Below are 19,720 nucleotides of genomic sequence, written 5' to 3' on the forward strand. Positions count from 1 at the left end.
GCTCTTCACTGACAGACCAGAAGGTCATGACCAAAGCGCTGGGTTGTGGTCATCATTACAGCTCTGGGGAATTGTACAGGGGATGGTGATGTCACCATATGGGGCCCTCCTACACATTCCTGGATTGGACTAAAACCTCCAGCAAAGTAAAATGACATACGACCGCACTCTTAATGCACGCAAATGTCACTGGCTACATTTACACACTCAGCATAAACCTGACACGTTACCCAGAGGATTCGGGCTGTAGTGACATCTGTTTTTGAGCATTTTGTGGCACAAATGCGGTCTCTTAATAACATCCTAAACTAGGAAAAATATAACTTTCATGTGGATTTCAGTTTATTTTCTCAGGGAGGATATTCTCCCATCTTTAGATTTTATGTCAAATTATTGTATTATTGTACAAAAAATCCTACAGCCTGTGTTCATGTCTGATTCCCAACATACACATGAAATCTGATGTTTAGACATTAAGACAGCCGAATTTCTACAGTAAAACCACTTGGCATGTGACATTTCCTCTTTACCACAAAGAGATAAGAATCTGGAAGTTTGGACTTGTGTAAATAAACCCTAGTTACAACAACAAATAAAATATCAGATGCGTGTCACCTAAATGGAGGGGAAAAACAGAGATTTGAGTCAGCAGCGCAGCCATGGCGGAGCCATTGTATCCTGTGTCATCAAGATTAACAGCTCCACTGTAGCCTGGATGTAGCCTCTGGGACGGGGGAAGTGTGTTGTGAAGTTATTGTAGTATCTCAATTCATTTCGTGGGAGCTTTTCCAGAGGAGACCCCCGCTGATCACTCCTTCATTCTCATGCTCTGACATGCTGCGCTCACAGAGAGGGAAATCTGTAACCTGAGCGAAACATATCGACCGAGGGGAATACTGAGCAGTGCCACAGCGCTGGTCATCTGGTGCAGAATCTAAATCAAAAGTGTGAATGGGACACGTCAACAGAGGCTGCTGTGGTTCTCCGTCAACTGGCGCTAAAGCAGTGTGGCAACAATATGATTTATTTAGGCGCTTGTTGAGGTGATGCTGGCAAAGTTGTGGTTGAGTCATCATCTCTGCAGCTCTTTAATCTGATGTCTGTAATGTGTGTGTGCACGTTCATTATTTATGAGGTTGTTTGTGTGAGTGTGAGTGTGTGTGTGCTGTAGTTTGGGAAGTGGTTAGGGAGAAATACTGATTTAATCTGAGATATTTCCTTTAGGTGGGTTGCTATTTACAGAACTACTGTAATGACTTAGAACGCAAACGCCAACAAGCATGCCGATACCCATCGCCAAAGCCTGGCCCACGGCCAAGTCTGAGCTTTGGACTGGGTGCACAGACGTGCAGCGTGACCCCCAAATAACAGCAGTATTGTCTGGATTACAAGGCAGTAGTGAGGAGGAACACAGTATGAGTTTGGCAGCTTTAAAAGTATTTGTCTATTGTACAGTGCCGGACAGTCCGTGGTGGACCTTCACCTGACCTTGAATTCAGCCAGCCTGGCACAAACTCCATGCCTGGTCGGCAAACTTTCTTTAGCTGCAGATTAGACCCAGCTCGCTGTGAACCCTGGTGCTGGAGTTTGCGCTGGCTGAATTGAAGTTGCTACAGCTGCTACTGTGAATGTCGTCTCTGCAGCTTCTGCCTGCTCTCCCCTTGCTGAAATAAAAGTCAGAAAGCCTGGCCGACATAAGATATGCATTGTTTTTGGAGCAGTGTCTCATGATATAATCTGTAGAAGTGCATGATTCAACTTTTTCTCATGGTCAGGTGTTAAAAAGTAAACAAAATCACTATAAATTGTTATATCAAATTGCAGTACCCAGCGTCACGACCTAGCCCTAATATTTACTGTACAAACATGAGGGTGATGTCAGTCTTCCCATCTGTCTCTCAACAAGAAAGTGAACATGCATATTTCCTAAAATATCAGAGTCAATCATCCCACAAATAGATTTAGTTTGGCACTTCTTGGAGCAACAGTGTGCTACCACAGCACTTCTCAGCGCACAGAAGGAGCTTTTAACCTGCTCTTTGAAACTAGTGTCCCAACTATCATACTGTGCTCTCTCTCTCTCACACACACACACACACACACACACACACACCTTCCTTTACGCTCATCAATCATCCTTTTTCCACAGGAGTGTCCTCCAGGATTGAGTCTTAATGTCTGTTATGAAATCTGGACCATGTGTTGTAAACCAATATTAGTTTACAGTCCCTGGGCCTTTCAGCCTAGTTTGGTCCTGTGCCTAAGTACTTCTCAAAATCAAATCCATTTATAATGCAGTGGTGCATGAACATTTGCTTTCCCTTAAAGGCCTGAGCTGGAATCGAAACGGCATCATTAAAATCACCCTGCCGGCTTTGTTATAGCATACGTCATCGTGCTGAAGACATTCTTTGAGTGACTGACTGACCCAGACTCTGGATTTAACTGCATTTTGAAGATATTTACAAACAGGAATAAAATATATCTTTGTTTTCAGTTTCCACTGGAGGCTGAAAGTTGCTCATTTCCCACCGTAAAATCAGTCACCATAAAATTGTTTCTTCAAAATAAAAAAATATATATTGGGGATTTAATGCAGGAAATATTTATATGAAGATGCAATGCATTTTTCTCACCACTCCCTCCATCTTTTTGATTTTTCTCAACTGCAGTTGAGGGACTGATGGCTCCTTCCCTCAAGCCAAAATCCTAAAATTATGACAGTGATGAGGGAGAAGGTGTGGGAGACATGAGGGGCTCTGCTGGGTGTGAAGTTGTGGTCGACTGGGTTGAGAGGAGAGACTTTCCGCTCAAATTTGCATTATTTAGCTGGATGTCTGCATCGTTAACACATGCTCAAGCAGCTGTCTCTGTGTCAGACATTTTTTTTAAGGTAGGAATGGAGAGTTAGAGGCCGCTGCATCCCCTGTGGTACCATAATCAATCAATCATTCCAGTTTATTGTCATGTTAGCATACATCTCTGTGCATGAGAATGAGAGACACTTGCAAGAATGAGAGAACGTTTCCAGGGATAGATGTTCATATTCTCAGGCAGTGTCTGGCCTCTGAGCCGTCAAGCCCCAACATCTAGTGGCCAAAGTACATTTTTAAAGACCCAAATGTCAAAACAGCTTATGTCAAAAGAAAAGCCTTAAGAAGAGGCAATTAAATCATCTTAACACGGCTGTCGTTAACTGTGATACATCAGTCAATAAAACGGACATTAACAGAATGGAAATATATATATAGTTTATTCTCTCACAGTCTGTCGTCTCTTTAGTTTGTTGTTACCATCTATAGTTGTAAGTGGCACAATTAAAACATCATTAAAATGTTGTGGTAATAAGTAAATATATTTATTTTTGCTGGCTGTCACTGTAAAAAGTACATATTTTTAAATAATCCCGATTATATTTAAAGTAACTGCTGTTTCTTGTTTTGAGTTTATATAAAGGACTTTGTAATCAATAACAGCTCCACACTGCTGATTTATTCCCAAGTAAATAACGTTATCCTCATGGTCTTTCTCTCGGCTGCTTGCCATCTGCCTTCCGCTTTTTGATGGTGACACAGACTTTCAAAATAAAAGCGTTGCCTAAAGATGACGATATGGATCACACACCGCAGAGCTCTGCTGCCCACCAGCTGCTAACAGCTAACCTGCTCTCCTTTCATTGATATCAGCACGTAGATTCAGTGGCTCGATTCAGTTTGTCATTTGCTAAGCGATAATTATACATACATACAAAACCCTTTCGTCTCAGAGGCTTTTTGGAGAACATCTCTGTTCATCTCAGACACATTTTCCATTGTCAGTGGGATGACACTGTGTCTCGAGCCCTTGCAAGCAGGCTACAAATTCTGCTCGCTGTATTGTAGAAAGTTAAACTAAAAGGAGCAAATGAGTCAGGATGTTTGTGGAACTTCAATGTTGCGTTGGTTGAAGGATCTCAGTTTGAGGATTTTTAGTAATTTAACCGTTATTTAGAGAGGTAATCTCATTGAGACATGCACTAACTGTACATTCAAACCAGAAGCTTCCAAAGAGGCAAAGTCTCTCGCGGACACCCAAGAAGTATGACTGTCAAAAATATTTGTGGCAGCTTTGGTCGCTCTAGTCCCTCATCACGTGAATCATTGAACGTTCGATCGTGCTTGTCAATTTAAAGTAGCTGCAAAGCGGACTCCTGGCTTGAAAGCAGAGTAGTTACTGCTTGCTGTTGTCCAGTCAAAAAGCTCCTAGTTGGTCTACAGAAAGTTATGCTTGGTCAATGAAAACATAAAAACGTATGTCATCCCATTGAAACAAAGCAAGGAAGACTTACATGCTACGTTGCGACATCAGCCTGCAATTCTCCTCTATTATTAACATTACACACTTTAAAACTCACCAGACCAACCAACTACCTCCGCGACGCGCTCCCAAGCCTTTTTATTTGGGTCTCTGTAACCGAACAGCGACACATTATAAAGGACTGAGTGGGCACGAACGCAAGTAATAAACTTCTTGATATCCATTGACGGAACAAATGTGTTGTAGGAACCAAAGTTACATGGCTTGGACCCGCGTCATCGAAGCACGGCAGCATTCTGATTGGTTGTTGCCGAATCACGTCAGAGCTCATTACCATAAAGTTAAACGAGTTTTAACTCCCCTCCGGGCCGCTCTGGTCGCTTTGGTCACCCAAGGTCGCCCAAGTCGCCGGACTCTCATTGAAAATGGATGACTTTCGCCGTTTTGGAAGCTCTGGTCGCTGTGGGTTTGATCGTACAGGGGGCCACCTATCAGCGATACTTGTTGGCCACAGAGTAGGTTTTTGTGGCCCCGGACCCTTGAGCCATGGTTAGTGTTAAATCCTGGTTTCTCTGGGATCAAGGTGCAACATAAATTACATTATATACACAACACAAGTGTTTATTATACTGCACAACACACTCCTAAGCCTGCATACCTTAGATGTGTGTAAGTTAAACAGTAAAAACAAAATGAAATAGTAAAACTTTTACAGTGAATTCTTTCATGTGTTTCCATGAGACATAACAGCGAAAGAATAGAAGAGCGAGAATTTGATAGAGATCAGACAGATGCATCATTAGATTGAAAGCCTGCCAGGGGTTTTCTTTATCACTGTGTACACATGCAACGGCTGTGATTATTTTGGGTGTCGTCATGTCTTTGCATTCAGGTATGCTTATGCAAGCGTATGCACGCACTGTGTGTTTGCGAGCATTTCTACCCCACCTCGAGGACATGTTTCATATCCACCCTGTGGGGTTTCCCTGCACAGACCCCTCCCTGACGCCGCACCCAGGAGAGAAGACAAGAGAGCAAAGGAGGGTCCCTGCCTGACAGCACCAGGGAATGACTCCCTCCAAATGCTATGCGGGGTGACATCTGCAAACCATAACAACCCCCCGAAAATGTGATACAAAGAACAGGGCCACGGCCTTTTCCTGCTCACATAATGAGGCCACGGGATAAGCATCTTCACACAGAGAAGAGGAGAAAGAGGAGAGGCTCCTTGAAGTTCAACCCCGGTGTCAGCTTTGTTTTACGCAGATGAATTAATAAGACGTCACTTTTTTGCTAAACATTTATATTACACCTCAGTGCGTGTAATTACAATGCGTGACACACACCATAAGCATCATTGTGTTGAGCGATTCAGTATGTTGGTCCTGAGTTTTCCCAATTGTCACCTTTAACCCGGGATGTTATTTATCAAAATTATTTCAAACTGTTGCTCTTTTGCACTCTTGCTGAGCTCCACTCCACTTGGACAAATACAGGCTATTATTACACTCAGGTCCTGATACAATCTATCTGAATGAGTAGTGAGCTCGGAGGAAATTTACTCTGCTTCATGATGGCATGGCCTCTACAGTTCCACCAACCCCCCTCCCTCATTTGTTCCCATTGTGCTGGTGCGTCGAGTCATGGCAGATTTGGGGCCGGGGCAGTCCTTAAATAGAGGCTGGCTCCTTCAAGGATCAACTCCATCAGACGCCAAAGCAGCCTGAGGACGTACTGGTTCACGGCCATAATGGTGGAACATGGAGACCAGTTTACCCCAGCTGTGTGTTTACTGTAAAACAACTGATAAAATCCAGTACACCTGGTTTAGTCAAACATAAAATGCTGCCTGAATACCTGGTCATCAAGCTGGAAAAATGGCTTATAAATACTATTGCAGTATTTTTAGGCTATATCGCGAGTACAGTATATATCTCAGTATTTAGAAATCTCCTCCCACTTATGGTAGACTACTAAAATACTAAACTACTGAATAAACTACAGTTAGAATAAAGTTGTTAAAGAAGCTAATTTTATATAATTTAGTTAAATAAAGTGCTGTTTTAATAAAGTTAAATAAAGTACTGTTATGATAAAGTTAATAAAGTGGTTACAATAAAGTTAAAAAAGTACTTATGATGTTAAATAAAGTAGTGTTTTAAAAAAGTTAAATAAAGCATTGTTACAATAAAGTTAAATAAAGTACTGTCATGATAAAGTTAAAAAAAGTGGTTACAATAAAGTTTAAAAAAGTAGTTATGATAGTTAAATAACGTAGTGTTATAAAAAAAAGTTAAAGCATTGTTACAATAAAGTTAAATGAAGTGGTTACAATAAAGATTAAAAAGTAGTTATGATAAAGTTAAATAAAGTAGTGTTATAAAAAAAAGTTGAATAAAGCATTGTTACAATAAAGTTAAATAAAGTACTGTTATGATAAAGTCAAATAAAGTGCTAGAGTAAAATATTATAACATTATATAAAGTATTTTTAGAGTAAAACCCGCTTGTGTCTAGTCATAAGTGGTGAAGTTTGATTTGAACTTCTGGTTGACAGATAACTGTTATTAGTAGCAGAAAGTCAAACTGTAACTGAGGTGCCTTTAAACATGAGGATTTATTCACTGAGCTGGCAACAAACTAACAGCTTTCCAGTTAATATATTAATCTTATTAACAAGTCACACTGGTGCTCCGTGGTCACAAAAGGCAACAAAACAGTTGCAGTCTGGGAATAGTATAACGCATCAAAAGTTAAACTGTCACTGCAGTGCCATTAAAATTAAGGATTTATTCACTGTGAACACAAAACTAACAGCTCTCCGGCTCATATGTTAGTAATTGTGAGCTGCATTGGTGCTCCATGGTCGTGAAATGTGACTAAATAGTGGAGGTTTGGAGCCCTGCTGATACAAAAACACACACCTTGCCTGCTCACACACTGTTGCCCAGGAGAAAGTGGTCTGGCTGGGTAGGGGAGTGTATTTGGCGCATCATGTTTGTGAGTCTTTTTTGTGTGTGTGTGCATCTGTGAGAGGGACAGAGCAAGAAAACGATGTGACAATTTATACCTGATTTTCGTGATACAGTCATTTTACACATCCCACATGGAACAAGTGTCAGTACATAAAGTATAATCAATACATTGCCCACCCCTACCTGGATATTTTAGAGGTATGACTAAGATTTAAAGCTGCTGGGACATTAGGTTTCAACTTGCACAGAGTGCCTGACAGTTCATAAAGTTCATAAAAGATCTAGAATATCTGATATTAAAGGGAAAAAAGAGCCTGCAGACCTCAAATCTGTGCAAACTAACCCCACATATAAAAGCTTATAAAAGCGTACGAGCCGTCATCCCCTGTCAAAGACACAGTGATATTCAATCAGACTGAACTTGGATAAAGTTTACTCATATGACCCAGAGAGGGAGTCGACCAGATGTCTTATCTCTGTTAAGTCTGTTGAGGATCAGTGTCAGAAATGCCAGCACGCTCCACCAAAGCCCCCTGGCGAGTCCCTGTGCAACCCTACCTCGATGGCCGACTTACAGACAGCTGAGGAGAAGCTCCGCCGCTCAGACTTCACCTTGGCTTCCTCTCCCATTTCCTCCTCTGTTGCCATTTTTGTTGAACACGTGTAATTGCGGTGGACTTTTCCCCTTTTCCTTCTCTGGCGAACAGGGAAAGCCCTGTGGATTCATAGGCATTGAACCCTAATTGGGCTAATGGCGGTGGTATATCTAAATTACCTCCCTCCATCCGTGAGGGTTTGCTGTGTTTATGTCTGCTGCACAGAGTAAACCCCCACCCCGTCCTGTCATTTATCGGGGCACTTGTTTGTTGTAGAATGCAGCTCCACAGCAGATTTTTATCGGCGTGGCCAACTGACCTGTCTGGCCCATGCAGACAGTAAAACACAGTACTGAGTTTTTTTTAAGCCTGCATTTAGTAACTGTTGTTTCACCAGAGAGGTCTTTCCCTGAAAAGTTTTGAAAGGTTTGAAACAGCCATTTAACATTGTTTGGACTGCGGACGTTGTATGTTATTGAAAAACAACCAGGAACAGTCTTTAACCTCTTCAGCTCCACCCGTCTCTACCATACACCCATTATTTCTTCTCTGTGTGGGACGGGATCTTAAGGGGGAGGTAGCAGGTCAACAGTATGTGCCACATGTAAGTGGTATCCATCATCTGACAGCTGGGAGCCTGAAGATTAATGTGAAATGCTGCTCATCACCATGTGTCAAGTTTTTCTAGTCATAAATATGTAATAAACATTAGTTTATTTAGGTGCCTATTCAAACTTTGAAAGTTTGAAGTGTATAGGGACTTATGCTCAATTACGTCTCATAAGTTGTTGCAGCTAATTTTTCTGTTGGTACCATTTGTAACACAGATTTGGTGCTAGATAAAAGTGTTTTTAACCACTGGAGAATTTATGAAAATGGTCAAAAATCCCTCCAAACAAACATAACAAAATTAGGACACAAAGACCCTGAGGAACACCACAGAAAAGTTCATGCTGTGACTTGGTTTCAAAAACCTTTGTCTCATTCATGTGAATGTGATATCTCAAACACCTTAAGGGAATTTCTTCAGATTTGGCACAAACCTTGACTTGGACTCAAACATGAAGTGATTAGATTTTGGGTTGTCAAAGGTCAAGGTCATTATGACCATGTCTGTCTCACTCTTGTAAATACAGTACCTCGAGAACGCCGTGAGGAAATTTCTTCAAATTTGGCACAAATGTTCACATGGACTCAACGATGAACTGATTGGATTTTGGTGGTCAAAGGTCAAGGTGAGTGTGACCGTTTGTCTCATTTTGGTGAACACAAACGTCCACTTTGACAGAAGAACAAACTGAAGAATTTTGTGGTTGAAGGTCAAAGGTCAAGGTTAGTGTGACCACACAGAATATGTTTTTGGCCATAACTCAAAAATTCATATGCTAATTATGACAAAACTTGACACAAATGTCTTACAGGATAAATCAATAAAATTATGGTATTTTATATCCAAAAGGTCAAAGGTCAACTTCCCTGTGACATGATAATGTTATGGATAATAACACTTATCTGCTCATTACTCAATGTCAAATGTCAGATATTTACTTGGTTACACTAATCTTGGTTGTCCACCTTGAAATTGTGCTGACTGTATATGTGAGAGTGATTTCTAGCAAGTCCTAGTTTCCTATTATTTTTGAGTCACTCTAATGCACCACCTGACCTGGCATCTCAGGAACCTTTAATTAAAGGCAGGTATGCTGAAGTGAGCGTGGAAGACACCACAGGGTGATAATCTTTAACCGCCGTGTGTTCTCTTAATCTTAGTTTTTATTGTTTGATGAAGTCATTAAATATCTCATTGACTTCAACTTTGTTTTTGTAAAGGACTGTTTATTTGGGGATTTTTTGTGTTCATGTTTTTTGAACGCGACAGTCAAGACAATCAGTCATCTCGCAGCTCTCTACACATCCTGCAAATCAGTCAACTCTGAAACAAACCGAAGCATCTGGATCATCAAACAGTGAGTAAAAACTAAACCAAAACAGCAAGTTCATCATATCTACCGTTATAGCGTCTGTGGGCGGATATACTTATTTTCAAGCTACAATAGTATAGATTTTCTGTGCTGCTCGGGGAAAATGTGTGTGAATCATCCATGTTTTCACAGACATGGATGTAAACTGGAAGAGAAGCTTGACTGTTGCGGTATACAACCACAGGGCTTTAATTCTAGTTATATAATGAAGATTTCTTTGTTTCCCTGGCACAAAATGGGGAATAAACAACAACTAAAACATCTATATGAGCATCAGCCAAATTTTATTTGAAATATCTGCATTGATACTGGCTTAGGATTTCACAGTCAGTGCATCCTTTCTATGAAAATACAAAACTGACAAACATAAAAAGAACTTGAATAAGAGATGACTGCTGTCATAGATTTAAAGGTTATAGTTTGACATTGTGAGAGAGTTTCGAATTTCTTTAAATGTGCCATTTTAACCCACAGCACCACCTCTTGTTGTCAGCATTGTTGCTGCGCTCCCAGATCACAGCATTTAACTTAGCAAGTACAGTGTTTTATTATTAGCAACAGAATCAGTGGCCAAAACTATGAAAATAAGATCCAAGTTGCAATAAACTGGGATTTTTCTTTTAGAGACCTTACATGTTATTTTGTCTTGAGGCAAATTTATTTAAAAAATTTAACACCTGGCAAGAAAGACTATAGTTTATGTGATGTATCATTTCTTTTATGCCTTTTCTGCTTTTCCCAAGTGTGATTAGATCATATTTGTTAAATTCAAGGCCAAATGACAAAGACGGAGTAAAGCCAAGATAGTTTAAAAAAAAAAAAAAAACCCCACACAGTTCAGGGAGTCATGGTCCAGGGTTTTTCTACTCTGACATCCACTGTACGTTTTATGACATGTTATTGTTCTCGTCCACAATGAATTAAGAAGGAAAAACAAAGAAAGGGCAGAAATGTGTCTTCCAGACTCCGAGTTCCCATCGAACAGAAGTCATGTTTATAAACCAGCACTCTGAATACTAACCCAAATAACACTTCCGACCCCGACGAGAATGAAAACAAAACTCTGAGAAGGAATCGTTGGCCATCCCGCCGTTTTCTTCCCTCAGGAAAAGCCGCCGCTGCCTCTCTCTCATAACTTCACTGTTGCATGTAACGTACTCCTGCCAGTGAGGAGGAATAGTTGCACTGACAGATGGGATGTGTAGGCCCGCATCAGCACACCCTTGTCAGGCTGCGGAGTCACATCCTCCTGCAGTGCCTGCCTGTGACCTGAAGTGACCCCTGGCTGCCCCTCCTCTCCACAGGATCCATGTGAACACACTCTGCCTCCATGAATCCTGCTGTTGACACCAGGAGTGGTGTTGAGGGAAATCCTTGGTAATAGAGCGTGTTAAAGCAAACTGAGGACAGAAGAAAAGGCCTTTTTGTTTGATTTTGTCTCAGTTGCATTCAGGGCTTCTCTCACCAGCACAAGCCCACTTCCTCTTTCGCTGCTACTTTGGGAAGACAAAGAAAACACCCGAGGGCTGGAGTCCCTTTTCCTGCCCTCGTCTTGTCAGTCTAGCGAGCCCTAAACAATACAGATTCAACATGACAGTGAACACCACTGGTAATAATGCATGAGATTTTGCTCTGCAGTCTGCTGCAGCAATGAAAGAGTGACAGCAGGTATTTTGACAGATGATTCGGCATGTCATCATAACTTGATTAAGTGGAGAGGGTATGAGAGGAGAGCTGGAGAGGTGGAGAAAAGAGGAGTGGAGATGAAATGAGACAAAAGGAAAGGAGACGAGAGGAAGGGACATGAGAGGAGACAAGGTGAGTCAAGACGAGAGGATGGGAGAGGAGAGGAGAAGAATTTAGGGTTGATGAAAGGAGAAAAGACGAGTCTTAGAAAAATGAGACAAGTGGACACGATGAGAGGAAATGAGAAAAGATGAAAAGAGAGGAGACAAGATGAGGAAAGGAAAACAGGAGAGGAAATGACACAAGACGAAAGGATACAAGATGAAAGATGAAAGAATGAAAACTACATGAGAGACGAGATAGAATTAGAGACCAGTGTTACTGTAATCACATTACGTTTTAAGGAACCACATTAAAATGACCAATTAAAAAACTTTACTTGGGATGGATGAGTTCTTCAATTATCCGTATAATGATCGGCAGAAAAAAAAAATCATTATTCTGGCAACAGCTTTGACGTCTAGCTCGTCATTTGAGAGGCTCTTCAGTCTGGGCAGTCGGTACTGACTGAGGAGAAACGGGTTGTCTGGCAAACCACTTGGGGATCTCCTGTTCATGAGGTTTGACCACTGCGTCAGTGATTAACATGTCAAATAGGCTGGACTAGTCTGCTGCAAAGCCACGGTTTGGTGTGCGAGCGATTCATGTGAGTATGTTTGAGTGTGCTGGCCTGTTAATTGCAGTTCATATGCCAAGTCTGAGGCCGTGGTTCTTTGACGGAAAACAGTGGATTGCCCCCTCTGGGTTGGGAGAAAGTTACTGCCCCAAGTGAAGGAGTTCAATTGTCTCGGGGTCTTATTACCAAAAGAGGGTAGAATGGAGCGTGAGATGTATACGTGGTTTGGTGCAGTGACAGTGCAGTGATGCAGGTGCTGCGCCAGACTGTCATGGTGAAGAGGAAACTGAGCTGGAAGGCAAAGCTTTCAATTTACTGGTCCATCTACGTCCCAGCCCTCACCTATGGTCACGTGGGTAGTGACTGAAAGAATGAGATCGTGAATGCAAGCAGCTGAAATTAGTTTCCCCCGTGGGGTGGCTGTGCTCAGCCTTAGGGTTGCGCCATTGCATCAACTAGCTGGCTTTTAGCCTAGAATCCTGGACACAGAAATGGTGAAACCCTAGCCTGGTTCCAGACCATAGACCCCGCCCACTCAACTGAGTAGGCTTGCATCTCTGGTCTGGCATACTGCAATGAATTTGCGATTTATCTTGTCCAAACGATGGATGGACCAATGAACGCCAATCAGCGCCACACTAATGGCGACCGCTGCAGATCCTACAGACCACATTAATGATGCTATCGAGGTATTTCGCCACTACTCGTGTTAATGGAGGACCAAATTAAGGAAGCTGCTAAACTGTATTTAACGGCGATGCAGCTGGGCGTGCACGACAACGGAGACATTTTAAAATGGGCAATGCTCGCTTGTTTTCGGCACCCCCGAGGCATGGATACTAATGACGTCAGATTCTGGGTGAGTCGTTGATCTCTACTGATTGGTTAGGGAAAAATCAAATTCCCTCCCCCTTGTAAATCGCCTTCAATGGAGGCAATGTCAGACTGAAGGTTCTGGGAGCTTCAGTCTGACACTCAGGCTAGTGAAAACCACTTTAACTCCACAATTCCCTCTTATATAACTCCCACTATTTTCACGTTTTCAACAAACGTTTTCTCTCCTGTACAATGTTTTTAGATGTAAATGTCAGATCATACTACACCCTGACTTTTAGGGATCATTTATGCTTGACGTTAGAGGCAGAGATGGACAGAGCCATCTGTCTGCATTTATTTCATCCGTATGTGTGCATGTTTTCTTAAAGCTTACGGGTACATATGAAACGGAGCAGTACCACTGGACATCATAGAGACAGCGTAGTATATTTTAAGTGAGATATGACTGTAGACAACAAAGACATCTAAATGATGGCAGAATGTCTACCTGTTCAGATGTATGTATACAATGGGCACACATACCACCGCCGTTTACAGCGCTGCCTCCGTTTAAAGGTACAATATTACGACCTCCTGCACTGCTGACTTGTTTTATGTTGTGTGAAACTTTTGACTCTGCCCTCGAGTGCCATCTAGTGGATTTGACTATGCCATTATAAAGGATACATGGAAGTACGAGGGCAGTGATGTTTACAGCGTTTGAAACAGGACGTGTCCATTTTTGCAAATAAAGGGAGTACAAATGAGCCTCAAGTCAGTTGTCACTAGGAACGCTAGTCTCTTTAAGACTGTTGATAGATTATTTTAATGCAAATAATATTTGTTCTTTGTGAGGTTGGGAACGCCAACCACTTTTTTAGATTTTGGTATAGTGTCATTTTGAGGCAGTTACAGCATACTGGAGTACCATCCTGGTTCTTCTGAGTCTTGTTTTGTGCTATGTGGCCATATGTAAGGTTTAACGTTATGTTATTGTTAACTTGCAATTACCTGACAATGCATCTCAGGTGTTGTAACAGATGAACACATTAGTATTATAATGTTTAGTGTCACAAATAACATTCTGCAGGGAGTAATTCAGTAAAGTAATACATTACTTTTTTTGAGTAACAACCCCATCACTGGATGAGATGAGGCATGAGATGACACAGAAAAAGAGACAAGAGGATATAAAATTACACGAGACAAGATGAGATGAGACAAAAGAAGAGAAGAGACAAGTTAAACAAATAGAAACAAGACTAGAAAAGAGAAAAGGATGAGAGACGAGACTAAAAGACAGGACAAGAGATGAGACGAGGTAACAGGAGACTAGATGTTATAGGAAGAGACTAGATGAGTTGAAACAATAGGAGACGAGATGAGACAAAAGGAGACAAGTGTCGAGAGGACAGAAAAGGAGGTGTGAAAACTCATTTTCGTCCTCTTCCTCCCTCCTTGCTTCCTCCTTTGCCTTCTTTTCGTCATCCTCCCCCTTTATTTCCTTGCTCCCCAGTGTCCGGCCTGGTCCAGGTCGAGGAGTCCTGGAGCGAAGGTCTGCCTCAGAACCTGCGAGGTCGGCAGGAAAAGGTGATTGAAACCATGTGAGATGAAGCAAGCTCTGGAATCAGCTTTCCATATGAGCTAACCCCCGAAACCTTAGCTGACAAAAATCTGGAGAGGATGAAGAGGTCCCAGCGCTACGCCCGAGCATAAATAGAGACGCAAACAAAAAAAAAGTAAAACCAACAACCCTATATGTGCACTGCTGGAATGAATTTGCTTGTACACTGAACACAGGTGCCAATACACAAACTAGATACACATACACTGGACACAAGCGATAAAAGACATTTGATCAAAGTGACATTACTAACAGACTCTGGTATCAATTTTACACCCTTGTTTGCTGTCGTGACAACACACCCTGTACTTGGCGATTTTGTACCTGGGTTTCCAAAACATTACAGACACGTCAGATGCTATATTTGTACCACAGCCGGTGGAGGCAGTGACGTGTGATGTAGAGTGTTAGGAATGTGATGAAAGCGTTTCCATGAGATTCCTAACGAACTGAAACGCCACAAGATTTCTGTAAGCCCTGTGTCATCGTTACCAAAGGTGGGAGATCCATCAATTACACATACGCGTGTGTGTTTGTGTGTGTGTGTGCACGCGTGTGGCACAGTGGAGGTTTTAAATCTCTTACACACACACACGCTGCCCAATCTCCTTTGTTTATTTGTTTAGGGTGTAACTCTGAAACCATGGTGCTGGGCCACACAGTGCCTCAGTTTCAAATGGCAGGCAGACATACCAATCCCTGTATAGTTTGTCTTACGGTATTTCCCTCCTCTTTTTCTCTGGTCTTATTGTTTCAGAGTCTGTTGCTCTTTTCCACACACAAACACACACACACACACACACAGACACACACACGCAGACCTACATATACAAACACACACACATGCAGACCTACATATACAAACACACTCACTGACAGATGAGAACTGGCTTCACTGGAGTTGGCGAAGCAGCACTGCAGCTCTGCTAATCACACTCAGGCACCGCTCTCTGTGAACTCAACTGTTCCAGCGGCGTGGCCAAACTCCCATCTCCATCACGACTGCCGCCGCCACCTTCTCTCTTCTTACGTGTCAAAAAAAAAAGAGAAAAACATGCCATCGATAAAAGAGCAGGAGTAATGTTGTCATGTCTAACAAATTAGTAGAGCCTTTGAAGTTTTACTCTGGGTGGCCCGTGCTTATCAATTACAGTTCTCATCATGCAGAAAATATTCTGGCTTTTGACAGTATTCCTAAGAAGCTGTTTACATGCCTAATAAAAATTAATACTCCACTAATATTCCTGTTTACACGCAGCCGTGCATACTCCAATTAACATACCCTAACATGACGTTTATCATGTGTAGGACAGCTGGAGACACTTGACTTTTTGCGTCTTGCATGAGATAGGATTTTCTCAAAGTTTCCTACTGGTGGTGGACTTGTGCTCACTATTTCTTTCCAGCAACCACATTCCTGAAAAGGTTGGTGTTAATAATCCTGTTGATATTCAAGTCTTTAATAATGCTTAAAAGTAGGTGTGTTTTTCCGTCCCACTAGAAATGTGAGCTTTTTTTGGGCATGCGTCTCTACACCAGCCTTTAAACTGTTGGTGAGTTGGTTTGTTTACAACGTATCCATGACACAGAGCTGGGTGTTAACAGGCAAGAGGTTGTTTGTTGCAAACTGTGAAAGAAACCCCAGTTGAGACGCATGATTTGAATGCGCTGTATGCCCAAATAATGTTATTAAAACTAGGGATGCACCGAAATGAAAGTTTGTGGCCGAAGCTGAATAAAATTAAACGCTTGGCCGAATACCGAATACCATTGTTTAGTTTTTCATTAGTTTTTGCAGATGAACCCCCTCCAGATTAGTGTTGTCACGGTACCAAAATTGGGACCCACGGTACAATACCAGTCAAAGTATCATGGTTCTGAGTAGTATCACGATACCACAGCGAAAATGAGGCAGATGTGCCTTTTGTCATTTATAAAAAGATAAATCACTTTTCTATAATGCATCAATGATATTTCAATGGAATTAATTACTTATTGACTTATTCATACTTACAAAACAGCATCAATAAGTGATTAACATAGGGGGGGGTCAAAATAAAATAAATAAATAAAATAAAAATCAAAAAGCCACCCTCCTCCTCTGACAAGTAAAGAACAGTCCCTAAAGTGTGGTGAGGTTTGTGGACCGTAACCTGCCACTTAAAAACTAAAAGAGAGAAATGTGAACGGCTCGTTTCTCCTCTGACACGTCACATACCTGTGTGCTGCCTCGGCTCGGCTGTCCAGGTACTTTTGGGCAGTCATGACACCAAGAAGAGGAAATCATTGGAGCCGGACTTCTCCGTCGCTAGTAAGCCTTATCTTGCGTCGCGGAGCACTATGGCTGCCGTATCTGACATGTGACCCCCGTTCAACCCACAACCGGCGGGATTCGCCGTTTCATTTCTGCTGCTGGTTGAAATCTGTACTCACACACTGTGCTGAATGATTTATTTTGCTCGTGCAAAACTATTTTTAGTTGCAAATGCGAGCGCGGTGACGGACGGAGTAAAATACTGCCACACTGCCGACATTTTACTCCGTCCATCACCGCACGCTATTTGATTACGTTATCAAAACACGCCGCTATTATTCGGCCTTGCTTTTCACTTATTCCACCGAATACCGAATGTGTGGTTTTTTTTTTTTTTTTTTTTGCAATATTCGGCCGAATATATTCGGTGCATCCCTAATTAAAACCCAAATAATACTAAAATATCCCACATCTTAATGGGGAAATGCTATGTTGTTTACACAACCTGTATAAAATTCAGAATATTGTCATGTTTGTAATAATAGAGAAATGTTAGTGTGCATGTAAACGTAGCCAGTGTGTCATGTCTGCGAATTGAAAAGTAAATACTTTATAGTTTGTTTTTTAGTAGCGTGGAATGTGCATGTGTAAGGAGGTTAAACATGAAAATTTCTGACAAATTGAAGAAGGGCAAATGGGTAAAATGGTAGTGTTCATCTGGGTATGCGTGTTAATATACATGTGAATCAGAGGTTCTGTGTGGTACCTGTCCAAGTGTCCTGGAAGATTTCTGTGTCCTGGACAAATAGGAGAAATTCTGGTGAAATATTATGTCTTTATTGAGCTTGATTTTAAGTAGGAAGTAGGGCTTAAGGTATTCGATACCTTAAAGGTATCAACTGAAATAATTCAGTACCAGGTGGTATTGACACTTCTCCAGTCAAACAATACATGTGTTTGCTCCTTTTTGGGTCAGGGGTCTGATCCCCAACTGCCCCGACTCCCTGCTGGATCAACAAACTTTCTGTTGCTGCCTCTGCAGCTCTCCTACCAGCAGTCAGTCAGTTCAACATCTGCCCAGTTAGCATGAGCTAACAAAATAACAGCAGCTACCATCTGACACCAGGCCTTCAGACCATCCCAACAAGCTTACAGTGACACCGAAATGGCTCGACTCTCGTTAAACCTGTTTATAAGTGTTGGGTAATGTTAGCCATGTGATACAAACAGTTAGCCTCGTAACTGTGTCTGTGTGGTTCGACGGACTGTTTTTTAAATGATACCCAGCCCTATAAACATGTCACCAAACAGTTGCTTATTCAACCATCCAACTCTATTTTGGTCTCCACCAACTCCTGAGGGGAATATGAAGCTCTGTAGCTGCTAAATGCTCCACTGTGTTCACCAGCTATTTCCTAAATTTGTCTGCCATTTTGTGCTGGACCGATATCAGGTTTTTGAGCTGTTTTTTTTTTTGCTGAAACTGATGTGCTCAACAAATGCTGAGGCGTTTTGAGCTAAGGGGCACTGGAGCTCCCTGTGGGTTCATCATTACAAGCGATTTAGTTCACATTTCACACAGTCATTCCCATTGTTGTATTAAAGTTTTGATTAGTACAGCATTAGCAAATATAAAAAAAGACCTTGTGGCAGCCTACGGTTTGGTGGTACCAACTCACCGTCAGCTAGCTTAGCCCCAGAGACTGCACACAAGGCTCCAGGACTCCCAACCTCACAGTGAAGCTGTGGTTCCTGAGCTCTTACCAGAACCCTACTTTGGAGTTACTGGCAGGGGTATTGCCCCCGTCTGCAGTCCCTGTGGCAGGATAACCCAAATCAAAACTTTAACCTTGGACAGTGTCATATTGCTTACTTCTCAAGTGTCAAATTTCTAGCTCTTCAAGTGTTTTTGTTTGGTCTTTATTGTCAAACCTGTCTTCGTCAAACACCAAACCACTTCCAACAGATACCAACAGATCCTCAAGTTTGATCATTGCGGTGTACCGCCATGTAACCAGCCCAGGTTACACAAATCACATCTGTGGTCAAGTGGTTAATCCACCAGGTTACCCCCACTTCTCTCATCCTCAACCAGAGGATTAGTTCAAGATGGTTTGCATCAGTTTGGGCTCTCTTAAAGTGGTCGGCTCTCGGTTAACCACGACACAACATGTGGTGCAGTCCCCCTTCAGCACAGGGAAGCCAAGGACCGCAGGGCTGTGGCTGTGTGTTCCTGGGAGAAAGAGGAGGGAAAGAAATACTGACATGTTGGCTGATGTTTCACAGAGGGTGTGTATGTGGTGTTTTCTGTATCAAGGTCATCAAACGCAAACAATGTGATGCATGTACACAAGGAAATAACAAGTTTCTAATTTTAAGGACGGGGGATTTCTTTGAAGATACTGACATAAAGCCGTATATAAATATACACTTAAATTCCAGTTGAGAACACGTCACTGCTGTTTGTTTGCATCACTAGGCTTAACCAAAGATGAAGCTGAACCAGATCACATCCTCCTAATGATGCTTTTTATGTAAGAAACTTAAGCCTCCTGCTGATACTGTGAAGGGTACAGTATTTTCTTCACATATAGCACAACATATAATGAGCACTCTGCAGTCGCCGTGAGGCAAACTGCATCCTGTAATGGGTTCAGTAGAAGTCAGTGATTTCCCCCTCAGTCTTGGCATGAACAGAGGGCATTGGGTAATGTGTCTGTCTCTGAGTGTTCATGTATTCCTGTGGGTATTTCTTGTGTGTCAGCGTGGAGGTGGGGCCACCATAAGTTCGGAGGGGAAGTCAGAGCGAGCTCACT

Source organism: Epinephelus fuscoguttatus, linkage group LG20, assembly GCF_011397635.1.
Source record: "Epinephelus fuscoguttatus linkage group LG20, E.fuscoguttatus.final_Chr_v1".
In the NCBI taxonomy this organism is placed as follows: domain Eukaryota; kingdom Metazoa; phylum Chordata; class Actinopteri; order Perciformes; family Serranidae; genus Epinephelus; species Epinephelus fuscoguttatus.